We start from the raw sequence: 17,335 nt of genomic DNA on the forward strand, positions 1-17,335 counted from the left end.
TTACAAATCGAATGAGCCATGCCTCATTACTGTAAAATGTTTCATTCGTGCGCTAATTAATTAATTAAATTTAAACAAAGGGGGGAAATAACTCGGCCCCCTAACGGTGAATTTCCTTGAAACTTTCACCAATTAATCTACTCAAGCTTACAAATCGAATGAGCTATGCTTCATTACTGTAAAATGATTCATTCGTGCGCTAATTAATTAATTAACTTTAAGTAAAAAGGGGGAATAACTCGGCCCCCCAACGGTGAATTTCCTTGAAAATTTCACCAATTAACCTACTCAAGCTTACAAATCGAATGAGCCATGCCTCATTACTGTAAAATGTTTCATTCGTGCGCTAATTAATTAATTAACTTTAAGTAAAAAGGGGGAATAACTCGGCCCCCCAACGGTGAATTTCCTTGAAACTTTCACCAATTAATCTACTCAAGCTTACAAATCGAATGAGCCATGCCTCATTACTGTAAAATGTTTCATTCGTGCGCTAATTAATTAATTAAATTTAAACAAAGGGGGGAAATAACTCGGCCCCCTAACGGTGAATTTCCTTGAAACTTTCACCAATTAATCTACTCAAGCTTACAAATCGAATGAGCTATGCTTCATTACTGTAAAATGATTCATTCGTGCGCTAATTAATTAATTAACTTTAAGTAAAAAGGGGGAATAACTCGGCCCCCCAACGGTGAATTTCCTTGAAAATTTCACCAATTAACCTACTCAAGCTTACAAATCGAATGAGCTATGCTTCATTACTGTAAAATGTTTCATTCGTGCGCTAATTAATTAATTAATTTTAAGTAAAAAGGGGGAATAACTCGGCCCCCTAACGGTGAATTTCCTTGAAACTTACGTCATTTATTCCACTCAAGCATACAAATCGAAGGAGCTATGCCTCATTACTGTAAAATGTTTCATTCGTACTCTGATTAATGAATGTTAATCAAAGGGGCAAAAGGCTGAATATCTCGAATATATTTATTTTAAATTATCGGCATATTTTTAGTTTATGCGGCAATGCTGTGTATTCCTTTTCATACAAACTATGAATTGATTTTTACTCATTACAGAAATTTGTTTTATAAGCAGTTAGTTTAAGAATAGTTGATTTTAACATCTCCCATTTTTTGGCGCTTTCCATCACTTCGTAACTGGAACTTTCTTCTTTGTAAGATTTCCCTACTCGCCTCGTAGAAGAAACTTTGGCTGTAACTAATAAGTCGCTGAACCTTAAGGAAAGAAATTTAGTATAAATTTAGTTTCTTTATCTGAACTGTTTAAACATAATTACTTTTTGAAAATAATATGTTGAATTCTCACATTTTTATTTCCGGCGTTCGACTAAGTAACTGTTGCAATGGAAACTTAAAACTAGTTTGTTTACGAATGAAAACAGTGGTACACCTCAAAGACCACATAGAAATTATTACCCGGTCTCTTTTAATACGCAATGAATTATTTCTTATAAATTTCCCCTTTTCAATTTGTTACCCTTATGGTTGCGGAATACAAAATAAATATTTTCTGTCGGGACAAGACAGCCTATAGGGTGAGGGAAACCTACATTGAAACCCGTAGCCCCTGTAAAAGTGTTTATCCTGCTTTTTTAGTTATACTTTGGTACAGATGTTGTACAGATGATTAAAACAACTATTTTATTTATATTAACCAATTAGTTTCACCTAGTACAGGTTAAGTAGGTAACACGATTACACCCTGACAAAGTGACTTATGGATGTGGAACCCTTTAAATATAGTCCTTGCCTTGGTCCATGGTGGCTGTGCCACTACCAGTTCTGTGAAGAATTGGCAACCCCATCGCCTAGGGGCCACGCCCGATAGCCATGCAAGGCTAGCCAGGGGTGGGTTTCTTTAGTCTAGGATCCCAAGCCTAATTTGGGTTTCTTAAGTCTTGGATCCCAAGCCTAATATGGGTGTCTTATATCTTAGACGCTGTACCGGTTTATGGGTTAATTATGTAATCTTTTACAGCTTTCTATATCTATTTTATAAATTTCCCTACAGATTAATATGTCATTTGTTGCCTTTTCTTTCCCAGGGTAACCTGCAACTAACCATTTTGCGTACAAACATGTTATTGGCCCGCAGTCATAACCGTTACTTTGTTTTGGAAAATTATTATCTGCCGAATTTACTAACCAAACTGGTTTAATGTTCCCTGTAGCTAGATTGAAAGCGTCTGTAATGTTTTCTATTTCTTCGGAATGTTTCCCCCTATAATTACCCGAAACTGTTTTTTTAAGAGTTTTTGGAGTTGGATTGAAATCCCCTAAAGATAATAAACACTCAGTTCAATGGTTAGATAATCAGTTTCTAAGACCTTAAAACCTATCATAAAGAAGTGAGCGCTTTCTTGAATTAGTATTAAATATAGCCAGAAGAAAATATTTTCTTCTGATATAGCTTCTTGCACTGCAACTTTTCAAAAGCCCTCTCTAGCCAGACCGTGCTCCGCGCGGGACTTACTGATAGCACTCGTTTTATGTGGCTGTAGAAATCATGTGATTCAAATTCGAATGTAGGATATTCAGGGTTCATACGAACATGGAAAACAGGGAAAACCTGGAAATATCAGGGAAATTGGTGTAGAGGAAAAAAATCAGGGAAATATCAGGGAAAACGAAAATTTCTTCGAAAAATTAGGGAAAATTAATTTTTTTTCCAAAAAATCAGGGAAATTAAATAAAGTGAAACAAATATACTTCAGTGGGACCCATAATCTAATTTGGTGCACGAAAAAATAGTCTTATGACGGTTTAAACGCAAAAATAGCGAGATCAAAGTTGATCAAACCCCAAAATCGTGGAGCTCGCTTCGCTCGCTCAGCAAATGTTTAACTTATTATTTAAAATGAATCCAGTTCAAATGAATGTTTTGTTTTTGATTTAAAACGGCATCAATTGCTTTGAATTCTGTAATTGAATTTCGCCGTAGACCTTTTATAAGGTGATCTTTCCTTTGACTGGAAATATCTAAGACCATATATTGGGCTAAATTACGACACTAACCTTCAAAATATCTTTTAAATCGGTCATCTCTGAAAACATTTAATTTCAAGTGGCCTTTTTTTTATAGCTTAATTCGGCTTAATTTGCCCCTATTTAGTCACTTTTTGCTTACTATTTCTAAATTAATTAGTCACTTATTCAACTAAAATTGAGCGTATGAGTGAGTATCAGCCCTGGTGTCTGGAATTCTGTATTTTGGTACTGTCTATTATAACCTAACAAAGAATGGTAAACATATAATATTTATTTCGTAACCAAAGCTACTGGCAACCACAGAGGCATGAGCCTATATAATGTGGTTGTAGGTATAGTCTGGTTACCCTATTTGAAATTATAACACTCCTCCAATGCAAAAAATGCACCTGGAAATTTATAAGAAGTACTCTGGAAAACCTGGAAATATCAGGGAAATTGGGTTTGGAAATTTCGTATGAACCCTGGATATTTAATTTTTAGAAGATCTAGATAACCTATTAGCATACTGTCAAAGAAAAAAGATGTCCCTCGCAAAATTTCCAACTCCCTTTTTCCTAAGCTATAGAGAGCAGTCTTTCTAAATATCTTTTGTTTCGGTTCAGAGCTTACTAATAGAAATTCCCCACTATTAGTTGTGGTGTTTGATTTGGCACGTTTCAAATTGGGCTTTTTACGTGGAGGCTGTTGGTATACCCCTTTGGACCTATCGCATGCTTCTTCCCTAACCTTTTCAGGAGTTTTTTCCCACTTTTCCTTAACCGCTCTAAACCTATTGTTTCTATTAGGAATCAATTCGTGTGCCATAACTAACCCTCGACTAAAGACTTTTTTATTAAACTCGTATAGTTTTCTAATAGCTATGTCATGGAAGGTGATTTTCGATTTCTTCTATCCAGCGGGGGGTGGGGGGAGATGAAAACCTCTCATATACTGAGTAAAAAAGTCCAGAAATGCTTTAAATTTTGCACTATCCCTCCATTAAGAAAATCCCAAGATAAAGGGAGCTCAGATTTTCATGTATGAAATCGTATAGAATCTGTTCTCGTAGAAACGTATCCATGTCAAATAATTAAGGTGAACAAATTCAAAATGAGCTTTTAGCATTTTAATTATTCAGGGTGGAACAGATAAGAAGAACATTTATTTCGACTAAAATGTCGCTTTGCTACTCCTAAAATGAGATCCATCATTCTTATTTGTGGCTTTAAAAGCAGTGTCGTTATCATACATTCAGGAATCAGAATAGGGGTTCTTATATGCGTGTTGTTACAGCCTGTATGAGTTTTAAACTTCAATTTGAACTCGACTCATCATTGTCCTTGATTTTAGCCGTTTGTTCCGAAACTCCACATTTATACCAGTTTTTGTTGTAAAATTTCTAATCATAACAAATTTTTGAACTACGCAATTAAAACCAAATTTCCCATATTGATTAAACTGCAATACATATAATAATTTCTAATTCCTGGCCCTTTGTGGGTTTGAAAAAGTGACCTTGTTTCGCAAAGGATTGTGTATATATGCAGTTTTTAAGGACTGCGAAGCAAAACTCGTTTTTTTATAGTTAATTGTTATTTCTCAAGCCTGGCTGAGCTAATTTCGTGTTATGAAAAGACATGACGTTCATGTGACGTCAAGGTAACAACCACCAGAGCTACTTCCTTTACTTCTCCAATTAGCCATGAAAACCGTGAAAAGCAGTTTTCCCGGAAGAAACATACGTCCCGTATTTTTCTACCGTTGAGGTTTATTTGTGTAAACAACGTGTTATGATGGTGGTTCATCACTTGTAAACAAGATAAGTTCCCCAAAACTGGAGAGCCTGAAAACCTCGGTATTTTGCGAAGAACGCGCATGTAACCAACAGTAAACATGTTTTCAAAAGAGACTAGTGTTCCGTTTTTTTGCGTAGTTATCACTTTTTAGGTTAAGCCGTTTGATTACCTTAAAGAGAAAAATAGTGAAAGTTTCTGTACTTGAATAAATTTACTTACGCTATAATTATAATAGTTTTGATGAAAACATCCTAATGGTTGGCAAGAATGAATTTGTTCAAAGTTCCTTCCCAGCAATGAACCAAGTTTATAAGCTCAACCATGAATTTACTAATTAATAAGGTAAATTTTATGCTAGATGTTTTCTTTTCAATCTTTCAAATGTTAGTGTAAATGAAATAAAACATTGCTGGAGCTTGACTATCTTTCTTCTGGCCTTTGCTTTTCCATCACAGCTCTGTTTAAATGAGTGTCCACATAAGTATTGCGAATATTACGACGACCTAAATTACCACAGCATTAATATCTTGGAGATTTGGTACCGTGCAGCTCATAGCTTGAGTACGAGCTTGGAATTGTAATGATGAGTGATGAGTATGCATGCTTCACAACATCGAAAATGGGTTCCCTCGTTGATGTAAAACAGCAAATATCTAAATAGCTTAACATGTCTGTAATATTTGCTAAAACATTTATAAATCTTTTATGTGATTGGCTTCAATTTTATAACAAAAACGGTTCATAATTAGTAACTTCAACCCCTATCAAACATACATGTATTTTGTCTCATGTATTTTCACAACAAATAATAGTTTGTTTAAAGTCAATTAATTAATTAGCGCACGAATGAAACATTTTACAGTAATGAAGCATAGCTCATTCGATTTGTAAGCTTAAGTAGATTAATTGGTGAAAGTTTCAAGGAAATTCACCGTTGGGGGGCCGAGTTATTCCCCCTTTTTACTTAAAGTTAATTAATTAATTAGCGCACGAATGAAACATTTTACAGTAATGAGGCATGGCTCATTCGATTTGTAAGCTTGAGTAGATTAATTGGTGAAAGTTTCAAGGAAATTCACCGTTGGGGGGCCGAGTTATTCCCCCTTTTTACTTAAAGTTAATTAATTAATTAGCGCACGAATGAATCATTTTACAGTAATGAGGCATGGCTCATTCGATTTGTAAGCTTGAGTAGATTAATTGGTGAAAGTTTCAAGGAAATTCACCGTTAGGGGGCCGAGTTATTTCCCCCCCTTTGTTTAAATTTAATTAATTAATTAGCGCACGAATGAAACATTTTACAGTAATGAGGCATGGCTCATTCGATTTGTAAGCTTGAGTAGATTAATTGGTGAAAGTTTCAAGGAAATTCACCGTTGGGGGGCCGAGTTATTCCCCCTTTTTACTTAAAGTTAATTAATTAATTAGCGCACGAATGAAACATTTTACAGTAATGAGGCATGGCTCATTCGATTTGTAAGCTTGAGTAGATTAATTGGTGAAAGTTTCAAGGAAATTCACCGTTAGGGGGCCGAGTTATTTCCCCCCTTTGTTTAAATTTAATTAATTAATTAGCGCACGAATGAAACATTTTACAGTAATGAGGCATGGCTCATTCGATTTGTAAGCTTGAGTAGATTAATTGATGAAAGTTTCAAGGAAATTCACCGTTGGGGGGCCGAGTTATTCCCCCTTTTTACTTAAAGTTAATTAATTAATTAGCGCACGAATGAATCATTTTACAGTAATGAAGCATAGCTCATTCGATTTGTAAGCTTGAGTAGATTAATTGGTGAAAGTTTCAAGGAAATTCACCGTTAGGGGGCCGAGTTATTTCCCCCCTTTGTTTAAATTTAATTAATTAATTAGCGCACGAATGAAACATTTTACAGTAATGAGGCATGGCTCATTCGATTTGTAAGCTTGAGTAGATTAATTGGTGAAAGTTTCAAGGAAATTCACCGTTAGGGGGCCGAGTTATTTCCCCCCTTTGTTTAAATTTAATTAATTAATTAGCGCACGAATGAAACATTTTACAGTAATGAGGCATGGCTCATTCGATTTGTAAGCTTGAGTAGATTAATTGATGAAAGTTTCAAGGAAATTCACCGTTGGGGGGCCGAGTTATTCCCCCTTTTTACTTAAAGTTAATTAATTAATTAGCGCACGAATGAATCATTTTACAGTAATGAAGCATAGCTCATTCGATTTGTAAGCTTGAGTAGATTAATTGGTGAAAGTTTCAAGGAAATTCACCGTTGGGGGGCCGAGTTATTCCCCCTTTTTACTTAAAGTTAATTAATTAATTAGCGCACGAATGAAACATTTTACAGTAATGAGGCATGGCTCATTCGATTTGTAAGCTTGAGTAGATTAATTGGTGAAAGTTTCAAGGAAATTCACCGTTGGGGGGCCGAGTTATTCCCCCTTTTTACTTAAAGTTAATTAATTAATTAGCGCACGAATGAAACATTTTACAGTAATGAGGCATGGCTCATTCGATTTGTAAGCTTGAGTAGATTAATTGGTGAAAATTTCAAGGAAATTCACCGTTAGGGGGCCGAGTTATTTCCCCCCTTTGTTTAAATTTAATTAATTAATTAGCGCACGAATGAAACATTTTACAGTAATGAGGCATGGCTCATTCGATTTGTAAGCTTGAGTAGATTAATTGGTGAAAGTTTCAAGGAAATTCACCGTTGGGGGGCCGAGTTATTCCCCCTTTTTACTTAAAGTTAATTAATTAATTAGCGCACGAATGAATCATTTTACAGTAATGAAGCATAGCTCATTCGATTTGTAAGCTTGAGTAGATTAATTGGTGAAAGTTTCAAGGAAATTCACCGTTAGGGGGCCGAGTTATTTCCCCCCTTTGTTTAAATTTAATTAATTAATTAGCGCACGAATAAAACATTTTACAGTAATGAGGCATGGCTCATTCGATTTGTAAGCTTGAGTAGATTAATTGGTGAAAGTTTCAAGGAAATTCACCGTTGGGGGGCCGAGTTATTCCCCCTTTTTACTTAAAGTTAATTAATTAATTAGCGCACGAATGAATCATTTTACAGTAATGAGGCATGGCTCATTCGATTTGTAAGCTTGAGTAGATTAATTGGTGAAAGTTTCAAGGAAATTCACCGTTAGGGGGCCGAGTTATTTCCCCCCCTTTGTTTAAATTTAATTAATTAATTAGCGCACGAATGAAACATTTTACAGTAATGAGGCATGGCTCATTCGATTTGTAAGCTTGAGTAGATTAATTGGTGAAAGTTTCAAGGAAATTCACCGTTGGGGGGCCGAGTTATTCCCCCTTTTTACTTAAAGTTAATTAATTAATTAGCGCACGAATGAAACATTTTACAGTAATGAGGCATGGCTCATTCGATTTGTAAGCTTGAGTAGATTAATTGGTGAAAGTTTCAAGGAAATTCACCGTTAGGGGGCCGAGTTATTTCCCCCCTTTGTTTAAATTTAATTAATTAATTAGCGCACGAATGAAACATTTTACAGTAATGAGGCATGGCTCATTCGATTTGTAAGCTTGAGTAGATTAATTGATGAAAGTTTCAAGGAAATTCACCGTTGGGGGGCCGAGTTATTCCCCCTTTTTACTTAAAGTTAATTAATTAATTAGCGCACGAATGAATCATTTTACAGTAATGAAGCATAGCTCATTCGATTTGTAAGCTTGAGTAGATTAATTGGTGAAAGTTTCAAGGAAATTCACCGTTAGGGGGCCGAGTTATTTCCCCCCTTTGTTTAAATTTAATTAATTAATTAGCGCACGAATGAAACATTTTACAGTAATGAGGCATGGCTCATTCGATTTGTAAGCTTGAGTAGATTAATTGGTGAAAGGTTCAAGGAAATTCACCGTTGGGGGGCCGAGTTATTCCCCCTTTTTACTTAAAGTTAATTAATTAATTAGCGCACGAATGAATCATTTTACAGTAATGAAGCATAGCTCATTCGATTTGTAAGCTTGAGTAGATTAATTGGTGAAAGTTTCAAGGAAATTCACCGTTAGGGGGCCGAGTTATTTCCCCCCTTTGTTTAAATTTAATTAATTAATTAGCGCACGAATGAAACATTTTACAGTAATGAGGCATGGCTCATTCGATTTGTAAGCTTGAGTAGATTAATTGGTGAAAGTTTCAAGGAAATTCACCGTTAGGGGGCCGAGTTATTTCCCCCCTTTGTTTAAATTTAATTAATTAATTAGCGCACGAATGAAACATTTTACAGTAATGAGGCATGGCTCATTCGATTTGTAAGCTTGAGTAGATTAATTGATGAAAGTTTCAAGGAAATTCACCGTTGGGGGGCCGAGTTATTCCCCCTTTTTACTTAAAGTTAATTAATTAATTAGCGCACGAATGAATCATTTTACAGTAATGAAGCATAGCTCATTCGATTTGTAAGCTTGAGTAGATTAATTGGTGAAAGTTTCAAGGAAATTCACCGTTGGGGGGCCGAGTTATTCCCCCTTTTTACTTAAAGTTAATTAATTAATTAGCGCACGAATGAAACATTTTACAGTAATGAGGCATGGCTCATTCGATTTGTAAGCTTGAGTAGATTAATTGGTGAAAGTTTCAAGGAAATTCACCGTTGGGGGGCCGAGTTATTCCCCCTTTTTACTTAAAGTTAATTAATTAATTAGCGCACGAATGAAACATTTTACAGTAATGAGGCATGGCTCATTCGATTTGTAAGCTTGAGTAGATTAATTGGTGAAAATTTCAAGGAAATTCACCGTTAGGGGGCCGAGTTATTTCCCCCCTTTGTTTAAATTTAATTAATTAATTAGCGCACGAATGAAACATTTTACAGTAATGAGGCATGGCTCATTCGATTTGTAAGCTTGAGTAGATTAATTGGTGAAAGTTTCAAGGAAATTCACCGTTGGGGGGCCGAGTTATTCCCCCTTTTTACTTAAAGTTAATTAATTAATTAGCGCACGAATGAATCATTTTACAGTAATGAAGCATAGCTCATTCGATTTGTAAGCTTGAGTAGATTAATTGGTGAAAGTTTCAAGGAAATTCACCGTTAGGGGGCCGAGTTATTTCCCCCCTTTGTTTAAATTTAATTAATTAATTAGCGCACGAATGAAACATTTTACAGTAATGAGGCATGGCTCATTCGATTTGTAAGCTTGAGTAGATTAATTGGTGAAAGTTTCAAGGAAATTCACCGTTAGGGGGCCGAGTTATTTCCCCCCTTTGTTTAAATTTAATTAATTAATTAGCGCACGAATGAAACATTTTACAGTAATGAGGCATGGCTCATTCGATTTGTAAGCTTGAGTAGATTAATTGATGAAAGTTTCAAGGAAATTCACCGTTGGGGGGCCGAGTTATTCCCCCTTTTTACTTAAAGTTAATTAATTAATTAGCGCACGAATGAATCATTTTACAGTAATGAAGCATAGCTCATTCGATTTGTAAGCTTGAGTAGATTAATTGGTGAACGTTTCAAGGAAATTCACCGTTAGGGGGCCGAGTTATTTCCCCCCTTTGTTTAAATTTAATTAATTAATTAGCGCACGAATGAAACATTTTACAGTAATGAGGCATGGCTCATTCGATTTGTAAGCTTGAGTAGATTAATTGGTGAAAGTTTCAAGGAAATTCACCGTTGGGGGGCCGAGTTATTCCCCCTTTTTACTTAAAGTTAATTAATTAATTAGCGCACGAATGAATCATTTTACAGTAATGAAGCATAGCTCATTCGATTTGTAAGCTTGAGTAGATTAATTGGTGAAAGTTTCAAGGAAATTCACCGTTAGGGGGCCGAGTTATTTCCCCCCTTTGTTTAAATTTAATTAATTAATTAGCGCACGAATGAAACATTTTACAGTAATGAGGCATGGCTCATTCGATTTGTAAGCTTGAGTAGATTAATTGGTGAAAGTTTCAAGGAAATTCACCGTTAGGGGGCCGAGTTATTTCCCCCCTTTGTTTAAATTTAATTAATTAATTAGCGCACGAATGAAACATTTTACAGTAATGAGGCATGGCTCATTCGATTTGTAAGCTTGAGTAGATTAATTGATGAAAGTTTCAAGGAAATTCACCGTTGGGGGGCCGAGTTATTCCCCCTTTTTACTTAAAGTTAATTAATTAATTAGCGCACGAATGAATCATTTTACAGTAATGAAGCATAGCTCATTCGATTTGTAAGCTTGAGTAGATTAATTGGTGAAAGTTTCAAGGAAATTCACCGTTGGGGGGCCGAGTTATTCCCCCTTTTTACTTAAAGTTAATTAATTAATTAGCGCACGAATAAAACATTTTACAGTAATGAGGCATGGCTCATTCGATTTGTAAGCTTGAGTAGATTAATTGGTGAAAGTTTCAAGGAAATTCACCGTTGGGGGGCCGAGTTATTCCCCCTTTTTACTTAAAGTTAATTAATTAATTAGCGCACGAATGAAACATTTTACAGTAATGAGGCATGGCTCATTCGATTTGTAAGCTTGAGTAGATTAATTGGTGAAAATTTCAAGGAAATTCACCGTTAGGGGGCCGAGTTATTTCCCCCCTTTGTTTAAATTTAATTAATTAATTAGCGCACGAATGAAACATTTTACAGTAATGAGGCATGGCTCATTCGATTTGTAAGCTTGAGTAGATTAATTGGTGAAAGTTTCAAGGAAATTCACCGTTGGGGGGCCGAGTTATTCCCCCTTTTTACTTAAAGTTAATTAATTAATTAGCGCACGAATGAATCATTTTACAGTAATGAAGCATAGCTCATTCGATTTGTAAGCTTGAGTAGATTAATTGGTGAAAGTTTCAAGGAAATTCACCGTTAGGGGGCCGAGTTATTTCCCCCCTTTGTTTAAATTTAATTAATTAATTAGCGCACGAATGAAACATTTTACAGTAATGAGGCATGGCTCATTCGATTTGTAAGCTTGAGTAGATTAATTGGTGAAAGTTTCAAGGAAATTCACCGTTAGGGGGCCGAGTTATTTCCCCCCTTTGTTTAAATTTAATTAATTAATTAGCGCACGAATGAAACATTTTACAGTAATGAGGCATGGCTCATTCGATTTGTAAGCTTGAGTAGATTAATTGATGAAAGTTTCAAGGAAATTCACCGTTGGGGGGCCGAGTTATTCCCCCTTTTTACTTAAAGTTAATTAATTAATTAGCGCACGAATGAATCATTTTACAGTAATGAAGCATAGCTCATTCGATTTGTAAGCTTGAGTAGATTAATTGGTGAAAGTTTCAAGGAAATTCACCGTTGGGGGGCCGAGTTATTCCCCCTTTTTACTTAAAGTTAATTAATTAATTAGCGCACGAATGAAACATTTTACAGTAATGAGGCATGGCTCATTCGATTTGTAAGCTTGAGTAGATTAATTGGTGAAAGTTTCAAGGAAATTCACCGTTGGGGGGCCGAGTTATTCCCCCTTTTTACTTAAAGTTAATTAATTAATTAGCGCACGAATGAAACATTTTACAGTAATGAGGCATGGCTCATTCGATTTGTAAGCTTGAGTAGATTAATTGGTGAAAATTTCAAGGAAATTCACCGTTAGGGGGCCGAGTTATTTCCCCCCTTTGTTTAAATTTAATTAATTAATTAGCGCACGAATGAAACATTTTACAGTAATGAGGCATGGCTCATTCGATTTGTAAGCTTGAGTAGATTAATTGGTGAAAGTTTCAAGGAAATTCACCGTTGGGGGGCCGAGTTATTCCCCCTTTTTACTTAAAGTTAATTAATTAATTAGCGCACGAATGAATCATTTTACAGTAATGAAGCATAGCTCATTCGATTTGTAAGCTTGAGTAGATTAATTGGTGAAAGTTTCAAGGAAATTCACCGTTAGGGGGCCGAGTTATTTCCCCCCTTTGTTTAAATTTAATTAATTAATTAGCGCACGAATGAAACATTTTACAGTAATGAGGCATGGCTCATTCGATTTGTAAGCTTGAGTAGATTAATTGGTGAAAGTTTCAAGGAAATTCACCGTTAGGGGGCCGAGTTATTTCCCCCCTTTGTTTAAATTTAATTAATTAATTAGCGCACGAATGAAACATTTTACAGTAATGAGGCATGGCTCATTCGATTTGTAAGCTTGAGTAGATTAATTGATGAAAGTTTCAAGGAAATTCACCGTTGGGGGGCCGAGTTATTCCCCCTTTTTACTTAAAGTTAATTAATTAATTAGCGCACGAATGAATCATTTTACAGTAATGAAGCATAGCTCATTCGATTTGTAAGCTTGAGTAGATTAATTGGTGAACGTTTCAAGGAAATTCACCGTTAGGGGGCCGAGTTATTTCCCCCCTTTGTTTAAATTTAATTAATTAATTAGCGCACGAATGAAACATTTTACAGTAATGAGGCATGGCTCATTCGATTTGTAAGCTTGAGTAGATTAATTGGTGAAAGTTTCAAGGAAATTCACCGTTGGGGGGCCGAGTTATTCCCCCTTTTTACTTAAAGTTAATTAATTAATTAGCGCACGAATGAATCATTTTACAGTAATGAAGCATAGCTCATTCGATTTGTAAGCTTGAGTAGATTAATTGGTGAAAGTTTCAAGGAAATTCACCGTTAGGGGGCCGAGTTATTTCCCCCCTTTGTTTAAATTTAATTAATTAATTAGCGCACGAATGAAACATTTTACAGTAATGAGGCATGGCTCATTCGATTTGTAAGCTTGAGTAGATTAATTGGTGAAAGTTTCAAGGAAATTCACCGTTAGGGGGCCGAGTTATTTCCCCCCTTTGTTTAAATTTAATTAATTAATTAGCGCACGAATGAAACATTTTACAGTAATGAGGCATGGCTCATTCGATTTGTAAGCTTGAGTAGATTAATTGATGAAAGTTTCAAGGAAATTCACCGTTGGGGGGCCGAGTTATTCCCCCTTTTTACTTAAAGTTAATTAATTAATTAGCGCACGAATGAATCATTTTACAGTAATGAAGCATAGCTCATTCGATTTGTAAGCTTGAGTAGATTAATTGGTGAAAGTTTCAAGGAAATTCACCGTTGGGGGGCCGAGTTATTCCCCCTTTTTACTTAAAGTTAATTAATTAATTAGCGCACGAATAAAACATTTTACAGTAATGAGGCATGGCTCATTCGATTTGTAAGCTTGAGTAGATTAATTGGTGAAAGTTTCAAGGAAATTCACCGTTGGGGGGCCGAGTTATTCCCCCTTTTTACTTAAAGTTAATTAATTAATTAGCGCACGAATGAAACATTTTACAGTAATGAGGCATGGCTCATTCGATTTGTAAGCTTGAGTAGATTAATTGGTGAAAATTTCAAGGAAATTCACCGTTAGGGGGCCGAGTTATTTCCCCCCTTTGTTTAAATTTAATTAATTAATTAGCGCACGAATGAAACATTTTACAGTAATGAGGCATGGCTCATTCGATTTGTAAGCTTGAGTAGATTAATTGGTGAAAGTTTCAAGGAAATTCACCGTTGGGGGGCCGAGTTATTCCCCCTTTTTACTTAAAGTTAATTAATTAATTAGCGCACGAATGAATCATTTTACAGTAATGAAGCATAGCTCATTCGATTTGTAAGCTTGAGTAGATTAATTGGTGAAAGTTTCAAGGAAATTCACCGTTAGGGGGCCGAGTTATTTCCCCCCTTTGTTTAAATTTAATTAATTAATTAGCGCACGAATGAAACATTTTACAGTAATGAGGCATGGCTCATTCGATTTGTAAGCTTGAGTAGATTAATTGGTGAAAGTTTCAAGGAAATTCACCGTTAGGGGGCCGAGTTATTTCCCCCCTTTGTTTAAATTTAATTAATTAATTAGCGCACGAATGAAACATTTTACAGTAATGAGGCATGGCTCATTCGATTTGTAAGCTTGAGTAGATTAATTGATGAAAGTTTCAAGGAAATTCACCGTTGGGGGGCCGAGTTATTCCCCCTTTTTACTTAAAGTTAATTAATTAATTAGCGCACGAATGAATCATTTTACAGTAATGAAGCATAGCTCATTCGATTTGTAAGCTTGAGTAGATTAATTGGTGAAAGTTTCAAGGAAATTCACCGTTAGGGGGCCGAGTTATTTCCCCCCTTTGTTTAAATTTAATTAATTAATTAGCGCACGAATGAAACATTTTACAGTAATGAGGCATGGCTCATTCGATTTGTAAGCTTGAGTAGATTAATTGGTGAAAGTTTCAAGGAAATTCACCGTTGGGGGGCCGAGTTATTCCCCCTTTTTACTTAAAGTTAATTAATTAATTAGCGCACGAATGAATCATTTTACAGTAATGAAGCATAGCTCATTCGATTTGTAAGCTTGAGTAGATTAATTGGTGAAAGTTTCAAGGAAATTCACCGTTAGGGGGCCGAGTTATTTCCCCCCTTTGTTTAAATTTAATTAATTAATTAGCGCACGAATGAAACATTTTACAGTAATGAGGCATGGCTCATTCGATTTGTAAGCTTGAGTAGATTAATTGGTGAAAGTTTCAAGGAAATTCACCGTTAGGGGGCCGAGTTATTTCCCCCCTTTGTTTAAATTTAATTAATTAATTAGCGCACGAATGAAACATTTTACAGTAATGAGGCATGGCTCATTCGATTTGTAAGCTTGAGTAGATTAATTGATGAAAGTTTCAAGGAAATTCACCGTTGGGGGGCCGAGTTATTCCCCCTTTTTACTTAAAGTTAATTAATTAATTAGCGCACGAATGAATCATTTTACAGTAATGAAGCATAGCTCATTCGATTTGTAAGCTTGAGTAGATTAATTGGTGAAAGTTTCAAGGAAATTCACCGTTGGGGGGCCGAGTTATTCCCCCTTTTTACTTAAAGTTAATTAATTAATTAGCGCACGAATGAAACATTTTACAGTAATGAGGCATGGCTCATTCGATTTGTAAGCTTGAGTAGATTAATTGGTGAAAGTTTCAAGGAAATTCACCGTTGGGGGGCCGAGTTATTCCCCCTTTTTACTTAAAGTTAATTAATTAATTAGCGCACGAATGAAACATTTTACAGTAATGAGGCATGGCTCATTCGATTTGTAAGCTTGAGTAGATTAATTGGTGAAAATTTCAAGGAAATTCACCGTTAGGGGGCCGAGTTATTTCCCCCCTTTGTTTAAATTTAATTAATTAATTAGCGCACGAATGAAACATTTTACAGTAATGAGGCATGGCTCATTCGATTTGTAAGCTTGAGTAGATTAATTGGTGAAAGTTTCAAGGAAATTCACCGTTGGGGGGCCGAGTTATTCCCCCTTTTTACTTAAAGTTAATTAATTAATTAGCGCACGAATGAATCATTTTACAGTAATGAAGCATAGCTCATTCGATTTGTAAGCTTGAGTAGATTAATTGGTGAAAGTTTCAAGGAAATTCACCGTTAGGGGGCCGAGTTATTTCCCCCCTTTGTTTAAATTTAATTAATTAATTAGCGCACGAATGAAACATTTTACAGTAATGAGGCATGGCTCATTCGATTTGTAAGCTTGAGTAGATTAATTGGTGAAAGTTTCAAGGAAATTCACCGTTAGGGGGCCGAGTTATTTCCCCCCTTTGTTTAAATTTAATTAATTAATTAGCGCACGAATGAAACATTTTACAGTAATGAGGCATGGCTCATTCGATTTGTAAGCTTGAGTAGATTAATTGATGAAAGTTTCAAGGAAATTCACCGTTAGGGGGCCGAGTTATTTCCCCCCTTTGTTTAAATTTAATTAATTAATTAGCGCACGAATGAATCATTTTACAGTAATGAAGCATAGCTCATTCGATTTGTAAGCTTGAGTAGATTAATTGGTGAAAGTTTCAAGGAAATTCACCGTTAGGGGGCCGAGTTATTTCCCCCCTTTGTTTAAATTTAATTAATTAATTAGCGCACGAATGAAACATTTTACAGTAATGAGGCATGGCTCATTCGATTTGTAAGCTTGAGTAGATTAATTGGTGAAAGTTTCAAGGAAATTCACCGTTGGGGGGCCGAGTTATTCCCCCTTTTTACTTAAAGTTAATTAATTAATTAGCGCACGAATGAATCATTTTACAGTAATGAAGCATAGCTCATTCGATTTGTAAGCTTGAGTAGATTAATTGGTGAAAGTTTCAAGGAAATTCACCGTTGGGGGGCCGAGTTATTCCCCCTTTTTACTTAAAGTTAATTAATTAATTAGCGCACGAATGAAACATTTTACAGTAATGAGGCATGGCTCATTCGATTTGTAAGCTTGAGTAGATTAATTGGTGAAAGTTTCAAGGAAATTCACCGTTGGGGGGCCGAGTTATTCCCCCTTTTTACTTAAAGTTAATTAATTAATTAGCGCACGAATGAAACATTTTACAGTAATGAGGCATGGCTCATTCGATTTGTAAGCTTGAGTAGATTAATTGGTGAAAGTTTCAAGGAAATTCACCGTTAGGGGGCCGAGTTATTTCCCCCCTTTGTTTAAATTTAATTAATTAATTAGCGCACGAATGAAACATTTTACAGTAATGAGGCATGGCTCATTCGATTTGTAAGCTTGAGTAGATTAATTGGTGAAAGTTTCAAGGAAATTCA

At 35.5% G+C, this 17,335-nt stretch overlaps 2 long non-coding RNA genes across 2 annotated transcripts; both read right to left on the reverse strand.

The window, feature by feature from the left end:
• Positions 1-969: 969 nt before the first annotated feature.
• On the reverse strand, positions 970-1,459 carry LOC149616347 (uncharacterized). The gene is made up of 2 exons (XR_016375824.1): positions 1,330-1,459; positions 970-1,238 (listed from the first exon to the last, which is right to left on the reverse strand). It is a non-coding gene; the product is annotated as an uncharacterized LOC149616347 (long non-coding RNA).
• LOC149616348 (uncharacterized) lies at positions 970-5,408 on the reverse strand. Its single transcript, XR_016375825.1, has 2 exons — positions 5,302-5,408; positions 970-5,246 (listed from the first exon to the last, which is right to left on the reverse strand). It is a non-coding gene; the product is annotated as an uncharacterized LOC149616348 (long non-coding RNA).
• Positions 5,409-17,335: the final 11,927 nt, after the last annotated feature.

This window comes from Phalangium opilio, unplaced genomic scaffold (assembly GCF_054372755.1).
Source record: "Phalangium opilio isolate 3A_F unplaced genomic scaffold, DU_Popi_V2 ptg000217l_1, whole genome shotgun sequence".
NCBI lineage: Eukaryota > Metazoa > Arthropoda > Arachnida > Opiliones > Phalangiidae > Phalangium > Phalangium opilio.